General features: G+C 35.5%; 1 protein-coding gene across 3 annotated transcripts in view; it reads left to right on the top strand.

Annotated features, from left to right (window-relative positions):
* CRPPA (CDP-L-ribitol pyrophosphorylase A) overlaps positions 1-14121 on the top strand; it is a 168652-nt gene that overhangs the window by 130063 nt on the left and 24468 nt on the right. The gene's annotated exons all lie outside the window — the stretch shown is intronic.

The raw sequence follows: 14121 nt of genomic DNA, 5'->3' as shown, positions 1-14121 counted from the left end.
CTGTCTCTCCAAATCAGAATAACAAGAATAAGCTTATGAATTTCACTTCTTGTCTCCTTAGGGAAAAAACAGTAGCTCTGAAAGATTTCCCCATGCCTCAGAAAAACACTAGACGTATTGCTTCTCTTTCTCAGAAGCTTTCTATAACTTGCTTTGAAGTCTTTGTTATCGGAAGAATTAATTTAAGAGTCTCTTCAGGGCATTAGATAGGGAGTGAAAAAACTTGGATGTTTTTTGCTGCTAACTTGTTGTGTTGTGTTAGGCAGCAGATGTCACCTCTTTAGAGCTTTATTTGTATTTTGCTAATTGTAAAATTAGAGGACTGATTAGATCAGGGTTTCTTAAATTGGGGTTGTTGGCCTCACTTCAGGTGATGTTATGATGCAAGCACTTTTTTGTAAGATCCACCGCTTACATCAGATTCGTAGGGTTCTGGGACCCCCCCAAAAGTTAAAGAAAAACAAAACAATACTGTTATGATCATTTGATATGAGGACTGGATTTCTTGTCATAAATCTTCAATTTTTTTGTTGGCAGTGAAAATATTGTACATGATGTAATATGACATTTTCTTAGAGTTGGCCTATCATTTTATGAATTCATTCATAAGGCTTTGAGTGCCTCTGTGGTGTTCTAAGATGCCATCAATAAAATCCCAGCCTCTGGTCCCTGAGGGAGAGAATGCAGTGGGGAAAATCAAGTGAAATTAGGTCACCAAAGAGAGAATTCTGTGTGTGGTCAAAACTTCTGCCACCTGACTCTGCAGACCAGGAGCATTTTAGATTTTCTTCCCTTCACTCATGCATGCCACAAGAAAGATGTTAAACCCTCAGCACAGCCTTTTGGAACAGCTGCCAATGTCTGTCCTTGATACAGAAATTGGCTGCAAAGTACAAGTGTGGACAAAACTGGCCAAAAGCTTGTCTAACTCAGACACACAAGTGACCGTTACTGAGATAAAATGAGAATGAATGTTGACCCTAGAGCTATTCTTAAATCTCAACCTTGGCTAATGCTTCAATAAACTAACCCAAATAAACTTCTTAAATTTCAGATAACAAAATTATATAGTGATTACTTTTTGCTTCTCAGTAACTCAGTAAGAATAGACAGGGTTTAACTTCATTTATGTTTGCTTAGTTAATTTATAAACATGGTTCAGTCTTTAAGAAATGTATACATTATCTATATGGATCTTAATCATATTTGTGCTGCTCCTTCACCTTGACTTCCCCTTATATCCTGGAACGCATTGCTTCTCAAACTAACTGAGGTTAAATAATCCATTTTTGTTTGTTTTATTAAATTGTAATTTCCTTCAATCCATCATTGTGTTTTTCCCGGACATGCCTAGTAGGCAGCTTGTTGTGTGTCCCACCACATTAAATTCAGCAATATCTGACTGTTCTAAAGCCTAGTCACTGAGGTGAGTCCACTGATAACTTCCTTGGATATTGCAGAAATATGACTTTCAGGAAGGTTGGCACCATTAAAACGAGAGGACAATTGATGTATGACAGTGATAGCTGTCCATAGTTTAGTAAAAAAGATAAATAAAGCAATGCACACAAAACAGTAGTACATTAGAATTCAAGGGCAATAACATTATTTTTCAAACTTTTAAAGTAAGAATTATTGGTAAAATAATAATATATAAAATATTAATCAAAGAAAACTATATTAAAAAGATTTTCATGGCTTTTTATAAAGTCTTAAAAACAAGAAAATCTCAAATGTGTTCTCCAGTTCGAATCTGGATAATAAATCTAGGAAGAAATTAATTTATCAGTGATTATTTATGTATTTAATGCTCAGGTGTGCATTTTCACTCTTACACTTGTATAATGAAAGGAAGTTTGATCTTGCTACTACAAGTATTTAGATATGATATATGGTTAATAAGCATCCTTTCTCATTCAACATATAATTCATGTTGGGAATCAAGCCTATAAAACTTAACCAGTGCTCAATAAATGTTTAATTAAATTCCTGGAAATAGTAACCTTGAGTTCTATTTTTGTTTGGTTTTGACTCACTACAGTACAAATAGTGGGAAGCAGGCCCCTACCCACTGTAAAGTTATTTACCACTGCTTATTTGTTGGGTTACTTTAGCATCACCTGAGAGCCACATGCCATTAAATTTCAAACAATTTACCCAGAGAAAGTGCTTTCAAGAAGGAATTATTTCAAATGCTAGTCTATAATTATAATTTTGAGTTGAATGGTTAAATGTCTAGCTCTGCTATATACAACACAAATCAAATTGGCATTATTTTGATTAAAGTTAAAAATACAATACTAGAAGAAATAGTTTATGCTTGATATTTGATTCCAGTAGTTGCCCCTCAGCTCTTCTTGGTGAGTAGTTTATCGTGTTAACCTAAAAATAAAACAGCCAAAGTGAGACGCAACAAGCATTTATTTGTGATCAAGGATAGCAATTGGGCAGCACTGATTCAGTCAGAAATCGAAGAGTGTTTCAATTATGGGGTGAAGGCAAGAGGGTTTTATGAGAAAGGAAAGGGAAATAATTACTTGAAAATAGAAGGAAGGAATTTATATGGGTGCTAATAAACTAAGAAAGGAATTTCTATTGGTGCTAATAAGCTAAGCTATTCTTTAGCTATACGTGGTGGTGCCAATTTTAAACAATGTCCTCAATTTTCAGTCCTTGTAGTCAGGATGTCTGCTTTCCTATTAGCTTTACAAACAGTTGTTAGTAACACTGTGGTGGTTTGGCTCAGTCCAAAGGTTATTTGCCCAGTTCAAACAGTGCAAAGGTTCAGCGAGCCGGTTGTGCAAGGCCTCTCCCCGGGGATGGCAGCTCCGACACCATTTTGAAATGGCTCCAGTTATATCATTTTTCTAAATCACTATGAGGGCATTTGGAAAGTTCAAAATGAGGGGGTTAGACTATTATTTAAAATAAAAATATTATTACATAGTGAACACAATTTATTTTTTCTAAAGAAAAAGTACTTAGTCCTAGAGGTTTACGTTCCTCCTTGGTAAAATGGACATTATAATTTCAATGACATGAGGCTATTTTAAATACAACTTAGTTGATGTAAAGCATCTTGTGTAATACCTGCCGGCTACCTATGATATAGTGGACAAATTAGCTTCCTTTGTGTGAGAAAAGTTTAAGAAACATGACTTGGTAATATATATATCTGTGCATTCTGTTTATGCAGTTTGCTTTACTTCATATAGTAAATATAGTTGGAAAGATGGCGAAATCAAGTTTTTTAATTAAAAAAAAAAGGTAAATTACTTATACCAGGAGTTAGCAAACTTTTTTCTGTAAAGGCTCAGATTATAAATAGTTTAGATTTCATAGGCCACATATAGTCTCTGTCTAATATTCTTTTTTTTTCATTATGTACAGCCCTTTAAAAATATAAAAACCAGTCTTGAGTTATGAATTCAACAAAAATAGGCCACAGAGCAAGATTTGAATCACTGAAATTGGCTGACCCTTGACTTATATTGATACTATAAATATAGTTTAAATACCTTACAGGTAATTTATGTATGAAAAAATTATGATAAGAAAATGGCAATGAAACTTTCTGATAGGTGAATAGATCTTAAATTTGTATTCTATTGGATAAACCCAAATTTACACTGTTAGTTTTACTTAAAGCTAAGCATAAATAAAAGTCATGTAAGCAACCAACCAAGTACTCATTTGCCCTAGAAGCTGAAATTCTAAATATGTAAAATCCAAAATGTCAATTATTTTGATAATTAAGACGATCACAGTTAAACACACCAGAATATAAACAGAGAATTTATGCCGAAGAGCATGCAACATTGACTTTGTTTCTTTTTGAAAAATACATTGAAAGTCTTAGGAAGAATATTTCAGCTAGAAACTAAAAACTTTAAAATAGAAAATAAACCCAATTCATATTTCTGCAGATATTTTGAAGAAAATGTTACGTATAACAAGATTTTTTATTGAGTAAGTAGTATTGGTGCTGCACAAATAAAAATCAAACTCTTAGAGGTCAAGATAGTGGTTATTTTTTTCCATGCACCCACTACAGAGTGTGTATGTGTGTGTGTGTAATTTAAAATATGAATTTTTGCATATTCAAAATCTACATGTAATTTATGTAGACTAGTAGGCAAAGAAAAAGGAAACTGAGTTCTCCCAAGTTGATGGTTTCAGGCAGTGGTTTCTAGTTTCTTGAAATTCCTTTGTCATATTTGTTATGAACCAGAATATTCCCAGCCTTGGAAAAGGCATCAAATGAACAAATAATATGATTTACTACCTTTTGCTCTTTCAAGCATTAAGACACACAATACCTACCTCACTTACATTGTCTTTTTTTTTTTTTTTTGACCATTCTGTGAATCCTGCTGCGTCTCTGAGGAAATTCTAAGAAAGCAACTATTTGTTTTTTATTAGTGACTAGAAAATCGCACCCTTGGTATTTTCTCCCAGCCTGTGGTGCTCACTGAGGAAGTCTTGCAACTTTTTTCCTTTGTGGTTTTTCCTTTGTGGTGGTCTTGTTCTTTTAACTATTTATTTTAATTCTAAAAATAACAAAATAGAATGCACTTCCTTTTCTGTAGCAGGTCTATAATGTGAGATGCAAAGTTACTGAGGCGTGGTTCATATTTTCAAAATGTGTCAAGGTATTTGTTTAAGTTCAACCTTAACATTTTGCATCAACTATTGTGATTTATTTCTTTTAATCCTTACTCTAGGATATGTTTATTGATTTTTTTTAAGAGAGAGAGGAAGGGAGAGAGACAGTGAAAGAGAGAAAGAAAGAGAGGGACGTTGACCAGTTGCTTCCTGTATGCGCCCCAACTGGGGATCGAACCCACAACCTGGGTATGTGCCCTGACCGGGAATCGAACCGGCAACCTTTTGGTGTGCGGGACAATGCTCCAACCGAGGCACCCGGCCGTGGCAACAGTGGTGATTTCTTAACGGAATCACTCCAACATCCACCGCTGAATAGCCCGCTCTATTCATCTTAACAATATTCTGCTTAACAAGACAGGGATGTTTTTGTTTTAATAGTTAAAATAAAATATTAAAATTCTAAAGTAAAAAGGAAGTTTCTGGTTTATTATTAAATTGAGGGGAAATAAAACTATTAAGTAAATCCTAGTTCCTAAATATTCCGTTGAAATTGTACAGCACAGGGTTTCTGATAAACCTATTGTCATTAAAAAGTCATTTTGCTCATTTAGTTATAATTTTTATTCAAGTAGCATAGTAAAAGGTTTTAAGCAATTATGGCACAAAATCACTCTGTACCTAATAGAGATCCCCAGTTGTATGTGGGCCCAATGAGGAAAAATGAGTTTCTATCAAAATGAGCTTCTCTTTAGTCTCCTGATATTTCTATTTAGGAGGCTAAATAGTTATATAGATGTAGTTAGAACTTAACTATAATTTTTATGGATTAATTTGCTGGTAACCTGAGGAACTGTTTCAGTTTACAAGGATGCTACATATTACCTTTTTAAATAAAAATGTTATTACACTTGAATGCTAGAATGGAGAATACTAGAAGGGCCTTGACCTCAGTCCTAAACACACTACCTGTACCTGTGGTATGTGATGTTTGTTATCACAGCTCCTAAGACCTCGGTGAGAAACCCCTGGCGATGGCATAAGGCTGCCGCCAGTGCATTCCCTGCGGAGTGCTCTTCCCACGCTGGGTCTGCCTTTTCAGGCTGTAGCACCACAGGATGCAAATGTTTCCACTTCTTTGCCATTTAAATCCTTTACCTTACCTGTGACCTTGGCCAGAAGGAGCCGAATCAGTCTACTCTAGCCTCTCTGGGAAGCATGTGAAACCTATATGACCCTATTAACCCCAATAATTTTAATTAATAAACAAAACAGAACAAAATAAAATAGTAGAGGTTCCCGGGATCCATCCCAGGTAGATTCTAGTCAATTCAGTTCCTTTGAAATCATTGTTGACTTGCTCCTTTGTGATGTGGTGAAACAAACCATACATAGACCTAATTATTTTTAATTCCACGCTCGTTCTTCTAAAATCTGGTTTCACTGTAAATGCACAAAATTATGATTTGGGTCTGCTATTGATTTTCCTTTGCTTGCAGCAATGATATCACAGCTACAGTGACTCCAACACGCTGCTGCTCACAGTGATAGAGAAGCTGCTTAGAGGTGGAAGAGCTTTCTTCCTTTCTGAAGATAAACTCTAAATGAAACAAAACGGAAGAAGTTTTCTATCTTGGAAATACTTAACTTTAAATTTGAGGCTTTCCTGATCCTTAACGTACAATATTAATTTTTCTAGATACAAATTATTTCAAGTCTAAAGGGTACATGAAAATGTTTTTAAAACTTAGAGAGCATTTTATTTTTGTTTACCATTTGAAATTGTTTTCTCCTGTGCATGAAGGGCAACATTTTGTGCGTAGTTTGTTGTTTATCCTCTTGTTCCATTGTTGCATATCAACTAGTTTTTATTGTATTTGGCAGGCTTGTTTATTTAAGAAGGCCCTGAAGAGCATTTTTATGTATTAGATGGCCAAAAAAAAAAAAAGTGGGTCCCTACTCCAGAAGTCTGCATCAGTACCCTTTTCTGGGGTGATGGTGTTCCTTATTAGAAAGGGTTAGAAATAAGAGCTGACAGTGATTTCCAGATCCAGTTCTAGTTCACTTGCCAACTAGACACATTCTTTTGGGTACCATCTACTTAATCTGGCTCAGACATCTCTTGCCATCTAATATAAGTTTTTTAGATTCAAACACACTCTAAGAAGGGCCACTCCTCTCATGCTCAGGCAAAATTTTTGTGCTCTTTTTGCATTAACACCATAAATATCATATCAAACACTTTTATATGCTTTGCAGAAAAACTTAGATTTGCGTATGAGATCTATATCTTGCAATTTATTTTTAACTCTATTTAGAACTCTTGTTCCAATATCTTGTACTGCTTTTACCTCACTTTCTTGTGATGGAAAGTGTCATAGAATTAATCTACTGGTATTCTAATGGTTGCTCCAAATGCCAGTCATTACAGAGACATCATTGGGAAGGACAGATTGTAATGGTCATACCTAGGGGAGAACATTGTATGTTGTAACTTCTTTAGGATACAGGGATGGTTGAAAGGAATATCATCTGTCTGTAGGGTAATAATTATTGTACATTTACCTGCAATACCTTAGTTTATAATCACGCTCTAAATATTTTCTATTGGCTGAGATTCACAAATATTTCACAATTAATTAAAAAGAATTACATTCCATGAAAATGGGAATTACAGTTTCAGAGTAGAAACCATATATACTTTCTAAGTTTTTGTGGAGGTTATATTTTTAAGAAAAGAAAGATGGTATGTCCAATTGTGAAAGTATTGTGTGTATGTGAGTAAAATAACTCATAAGGGTCTATATAAGAAATTACATTGGGGGCGATGCAATGTGTATATAAATAATTGCAGCATGAGGCGATGTAAATGGTGAGTGGAATAGACAATATTAAGGACTAGAAGAGGCAGATCATTTGTGCTTGAGGTGAATGAGAAATGCTTCATGGAATAGATATCAACATATAAATGGACTAAGATTGAAAAATCTGAAAAACCACAAATTATATCAATGAGGGCAGGAACTAAGTCACCACTGTATTAATAAAGGGTATGACAAAGGGCACATAGTTAGCATTTAATAAATAAAACACAACTAATGTTGGAGTTTAAAATGGAAACATTTATGTAATGAGACAAATAGGAGATTTTGTTAGGCAAGCAAGGACAAAACGGTAGAAGACTTGAGATACCCATTAATATGCTTTCATTCATTCTTTGAACTGTATATATATTTTTGGGATCTATACTATGTGCTAGGACCTGTGAAAAGCACTAAAATAAGGCAAATATATTCCAACCATCAAAGAGCTTAGAGAATAACTTACTTTAGGTAGGAAAAACTTACATTTTTCTCAAAAGGGAAGTTCCATTCCTTGATTAAATCTTGAACATGTTATTACGCAGCTACTGCTTAAATGGCATCAGTTCTATGAAGACCGTGACTGGTAGAGACAAGCACAGAGGAATGTGGGCTTGTGTGATTAGGAAGTTAAAGTAGGTGGTGGTGTAGCCACACATTTATGTCAGGCTACTGATAGAAGATTTCATTTACAAGGTGAATCCTTGGGAGTTTACAAAGCAGACAGATGAGAAACCTGTGGTGTGCACCAGGCTCAGGCTTTTCTAGAAGTCAGCGACCTACCTTTTCATAAGAGAGGGTGAGGATGATATTTGTGAGATGATCCTCGTTGTATGATTTCATATCTGATGATTATAAAGTTCACTGGATTCTATTAAAATTTCTGAAATCTCAAGTTATGCTCAAGATCTTAAGTTGCTTGTCTTCCTTCCTCTTCAGTTTTTTTATAAAGAAACCATTTACTATTATACTTATTCGAAGCTCCCCCAGATGTGAATGACTGCATGCTCAAATTTATTTGCAAGATGACATTACTGTTTTCCACTCATGGAAACTCACAAGTGGAATGAAGTAAACATTTTTGGATAGAAATGCCTTTGATGATAAACACAGGTACTGACTGACAGCCTATAAAGTATTAGCTTGTGGCCAACTCTAGTAAGCAGAATAGTGGTCCCTCCGAAATGTCTTGGTCCTAACTCCTGGAACTTGTAAATATGTTACCTTCAATGGCAAAGGAGAATTACAGCCCCAGGTGTAAATAAGGTTGCCAGTCTTCTGACGTTGAAATAAAATAGGGAGATTATCCTGAATAATCTGCATGTGGAATCATGAGGCTCCTTAAAAGTGGAAGAGGGAGGCTGCAGAGTCAGAGAGATATGAAGTGAGAAAGATGACCAGCTACCGCTGGCTACGAGGACAGAAGTGGGCCACAAGCCTAAGAATGTGGGTAAGGAGCTGTGAAGGGCAAGGAAATGGATTCTCCTCTGGCACCTTTAGCCTAGTGAGACCTGAATCAGTCTTTTCACCTACAGAACTATAAGGTAATAAATTTATATTGTTTTAAGCCACTACACTTGTGGTAATTGACTACAGCAGCAGATAGAAAACCAGTGCACCAACATTCAATAGTGGTAAAGATCATTTACAAGTTGTTGTTAGAAGAGATGTGAAACAAAGTATGTATATTAATAATGCAAGTTGTAGGCTGGAATGTCAAAATCACTGGAGTTCAACCTCATGATTTTGAATCCAGACTTTATTGCTGTTTAGAGTAGTAACTCTAACTTCAAATGAAAGCCTCACAGTACTACAGATTTTTTTAAAAAAATCCATGCGAATTAAGCAACAACAATTTTAACCAAACAATCCCAAATGAAGCTTAGTGATGTCACTTAGGGATTCCAGAAAAGGAGATATACTTATTTGTAAATATAAGAACAGGATTATGAATATGCTGACACACGGACTATTCGGATATCAGCAGTAGACTAGAGTATTTCAAATTTGGGATTCAGGTTCTGTAAGTCATGATCTTGGTGAAGAGATTTCTCCAATTCTTTGTATATTCATGAAGTTCCTACAATTCATAATGAAATGAGTGCATCTCTCTGACCATGTCTGCAGGGAGGGGGGGAGAGTTGTGTTTTAACAAAATATAAATCATCTCTGTGTTGCCAATAACACCATCATGAGATTTCTCAGGAGAATTTTTGGTATTGAGGCCAGGTCTCTCACATAAGATACTGAAAAAATGGCCATATATGTATGTTTTTGAAATTTAAAATGAGGGCTTGTGCCAAATGCATTTTGATTCTTATAGCAAATGTGCAGTTAATAATTTCTCAAGAATTTTAAAGAGCATCTCATGAAAGCTGTCATTGAAGAGCTAGCAGCAGATTGTCCTTTCAGAAATGTTACTTTATATTGGAAAGGTTTATTTCTGCCTTTCTCTGCTTTCTAGCCCAAGAGGACTTTGACTCAATAATCACAGAAAGTCACTAGGATATCAAAACCCATACTTGGCACATGCTTTAATAACATTGCCTGTCTCCACACTTAGGCTTCATTTATGAAGCATGTTTCCAAATAGCTTAAGTTTTTCAAAGTTAGGCAGCCAGTAAATTATACTGTGGCTGTTTTATAGAGTAGACTAGAACGTCCTATTTGGAAGAGACACAAGTTTCTCCCACTTATAGGTGGTATTCTCCCTGACATCAGAAATTTTGTCTCAGTTAATAAAACCATATCACTAGATGGAGATTCAGAACACCTAACGGTAACTCTCACTATTTGCTGCTTGCATTCTCTCTTTGAAATTAAATTTATCACTAGTAATTGGATCTTTATCTGGCCTGGCTTCTTTTCTGGTTGTTGCGAGGCTCAAATGACATAATATATTGGAAACTCATGTGAAATAACCTAAGGCATAGATTCTCAACGTGTCATTCTCTTTCTCCTCCAAAAATAAATGACTGCATGGTTAAATTATTTTGCAAAATGATGTTACTGTATTCCACTCATGAGATTCAAGATTTATATTGGCTTATAAAAGACTCTGGGTTGTCAGTTAATAAAGAAGCCAGTTTAACCCAGCGTTTCCCACACTTAGTTGACCATAACGGTCCTTTATCACAAAACACAATACATGCAATGTAATGTTACTTGGGAAATGCCTTCACACAAATTTACACATGAGGAAACAGGATTCGGGAGCTTATGGCTGCAGATGGGGAAGGAATTACTGCACCTTTACACTCAACGAAATTTTCTATTAGTTCCTTGATTTCCTTCTTTACATTTTAGAGGTAGAGAACCACAGAATTTTAGTAAGGTTTTTATGGTATTTCTGAGGAATCTTAGAAATAATTCTCAGTATCTTTAACAGCATAACTTTCTTCTTCTTATTACTATTATATCCCATTTGATTCTAACTAGCCTATTTTCAGTATTTGTGGTAACTCTAGTAAAAATTGTATATGACATCATTTATTTTATGAGTAGGTACTAATAATTTTACAGAACCATATTTGAGTCCAAAATCATAACATCATAGTTTTGTGGAAAACTTAGATTAGGTTCAAAAGCTACACACATATATACTGTATATTATTTTAATTCTGTAAGATTTATCTATTGAACAAATTGTACATAAATTTTACTACATGAGACTATAAATCAACTACATGCAATCAGTTTTGCCTTGATTGCAAATATTACCATAACACGTTTCCCAGGGAATATCAGCTCCACGTAGACAATAGAGGCCAGCATGTTGAAGGATTGATTTTGTGTACTACAGTGCTCGGTCTTCATGCTTTCTCCCTTTGTCCTGGTATAGCCATCAGGAAGTCTTCATTCCTATTTTATTGACAAGGGATCTGAACCATTGTGTTCTCCTGACTCCCGTGTTTGTTAGGAGAACCACTGTTCTAGTTACCTGAATACCTCCAAGGATCACCCCTGATTATTTCCTAGTGCCCTAGAGCCAATAACCCAATCTGCTGAATTCTAATTCTTATATATTTCTGGCATCCCCACCCCCTTTTTTCTATTCCTACTGTCACCACTAGAATTCAGGTGCTGCTTGCCTCTTGGCAGGAGGTGGGGTAGTTTCCTAGGTGTTCCCCCTAGTAATGTCTTTTCTGAAACCTGGCCTACATCCCACAGCTACAATACCTGACCACATCTAATTCCATTGCCCATACCATTGTCACCATGTTGCGCCACTATTAGGAGAGTATGACAGTAGGTACATTTGCACTTTGCACATGACTACAGAGACCATAGCTAGTCATTCCCTGTGAGAGAGAAATAAACCGTATTAATCTTACTTCAGCCACCATTAAGCGTTCAGAGTTTCAGGATTTCTCTTGGAGGTGAGTGACGGTGGCACATCCAGGGACTTTATTTGTGCTTCTCTTCAGGCAGTCATGAACTTGTTTCTGTGGGTAAACTTACTATCCTACTTACCCTCGACTTAAATGGATTTCATACATGTCCACAGGTTTCACTTTCCTGGCCTTGTATTTCTACTGATGTTAGTCTCAAAGTTGTTGAGAAGTTGTTAATTTCTTGTGTGTCTTATGGTAAAATTGTTCTTGAATAGTGGACATTGTTTAGTATCATTTTTTCTTGATATATTTCAGGCATTTATTAATCTTTAAATCATCTTGGTGAGTAAGCTCTTAATACAATCCTGTCTGAGCAGGAAGTGTCTAAGTTATAGGTGAGCTAGAGCTGAGATTCATTATGCTTTGCTCTGGTGATTTTATGAAGCATTAATGTGCTAAAATCTAAAAGTGCTTAAACCCTCATTAGAATTTAACACAGGATAAAATTTTGAATTATACATTATTCTCGAGAAGGGATTTATTACAGATCTATACTTATAAGATAGACATTGCATTTTGAATAGTCTAGGAAAGTAGCCAAATAAATTGTAAATATTAGTGTGTGAATACAAACCTAGGAAAACTCTTGTCACAAATTTAATTTTCCTTTAGGAAATGGGGACTATTTTGGAACAAGTGTTTGCACATGACTAGCTTAAAATTCAACAGTTTCATCAGCATTTATGTTTAAATTACCAAGCACTTCAAAGTCTTTCTCTCCCTATACAACCTCTATAATATAATATAGAACTTTATTCTTGAAATTAGAACCTTTTCCCATTAAGTGTGGTTCTGTATTTAAATTACTATACAAATTGAATGTTTGAACTTGGTAAATGAACATGTGCATATTTTGTACTCAGTGAAATCCGGGCTTGGCTGAAATTGCTGCTACAAATGCTTTGCCAGGGTTTTTCTTATCAAGCAATTTCAAATGCAGTTAAATAAATAATCTCCCTAACACTCTGATAATTACTAGCCTGGAAAGGATAAGAATTATAGTGAGTGTTTGAATATAGATGATACCTTTTTAGTATGCCCTTTAAAATGAAATGTTTTAATATTCATATTTGCATAGCTCACGTAAATCTCTTGGGTTTAATATTTTAGATTTGTTAGTCTTTGCAGAAAACTAAATCAAAAGTTCTGTACCGCTGTTAGCTCATTTAGGGTCTAATTTTAAACTCATTTACATAAATTTGAGAAGAAAAATATAGAAACTTTGGTTCTTGGTATTTTGCATAAAATTCAGGTGTCGAGTGTGATTAAATATTTAAGAAATTGTATAATTTAAGCTTATGTGTCAAAATTATTTTTTTGTAAGTTGTTATAAAATAGTTTTCTTTTTCTTATAAAAGGTAAAAGAAGAGAGGCTTTGTGGGTACTCAACTCTGCCATTGTAGGGCAGAGGCAGCCCAGACAAGTAGTAAATGAGTGGATGACTGTTCCAATGGCACATTAGCTGCAAAAACAGGAGGTAGCCTTGACTTGTTCTGATTTCTGGTGTAGGATCCCAACTGACCTGGCAGGGGAAGGTGCAGGAAAGTAGGGCATTATACCGACAAGTGGGGAGTGCCAACTGAGGAAAGGTCCTTAGCCTCAGTTGTGCTACCCATTTTAGGCATTAACGTGCAAAATGTGCATTGGGGCCTCTTTCTAGTAAAATGTTTTATGCCTGTCTTTAGTGTCTGAGGCATACTAGGTGCTCAAAAATAGTTGCTTAACAGCAATAATTGTTCTGAGCAGTTCATGACCCCCAAATGTAAAATAATGCATTCTATTTGTTAAAAATGATGGGGGTGAGGGAGTGGGTGGGGAGAAATTAATCAAAGAACTTATATGCATATATGCATAACCCATGGACACAGACAATAGTGTGAAGAAGGCCGGGGGGGGGGGGGTGCGGGTAGAGGGGATCAATAGGGGCATCTGTAATACTCTCAACAATAAAGATAAATTTTTTTAAATGACATAAGTTTATAAATAAATGTGTCCCGGATTACTGAAACAGATATACAGGAGATGCTGGGAAATAGTCAGATCTCATAAAAGCTTCTCTGTGAATTAGGGTGTTCTTAGAAGATTGAGATAGAAAGGATTATGGTAAGGCTGTGGTTTTCAAACGATGCTCTACAGGAAGATTTGAAAGATCTCTCTTGGGGCATTGGGGGTGGAGAGTGAGGGGGCCAGAGAAGGAAAGCTTCCCTGCTGCCCCTCTACCCTGGTTCTTCAACTGGGGCAATTCAACTATATGGTTAATT

This window comes from Miniopterus schreibersii, assembly GCF_964146895.1.
Source record: "Miniopterus schreibersii genome assembly, chromosome: 9".
NCBI lineage: Eukaryota > Metazoa > Chordata > Mammalia > Chiroptera > Miniopteridae > Miniopterus > Miniopterus schreibersii.
This window is presented reverse-complemented; position numbering and strand designations above follow the sequence as displayed.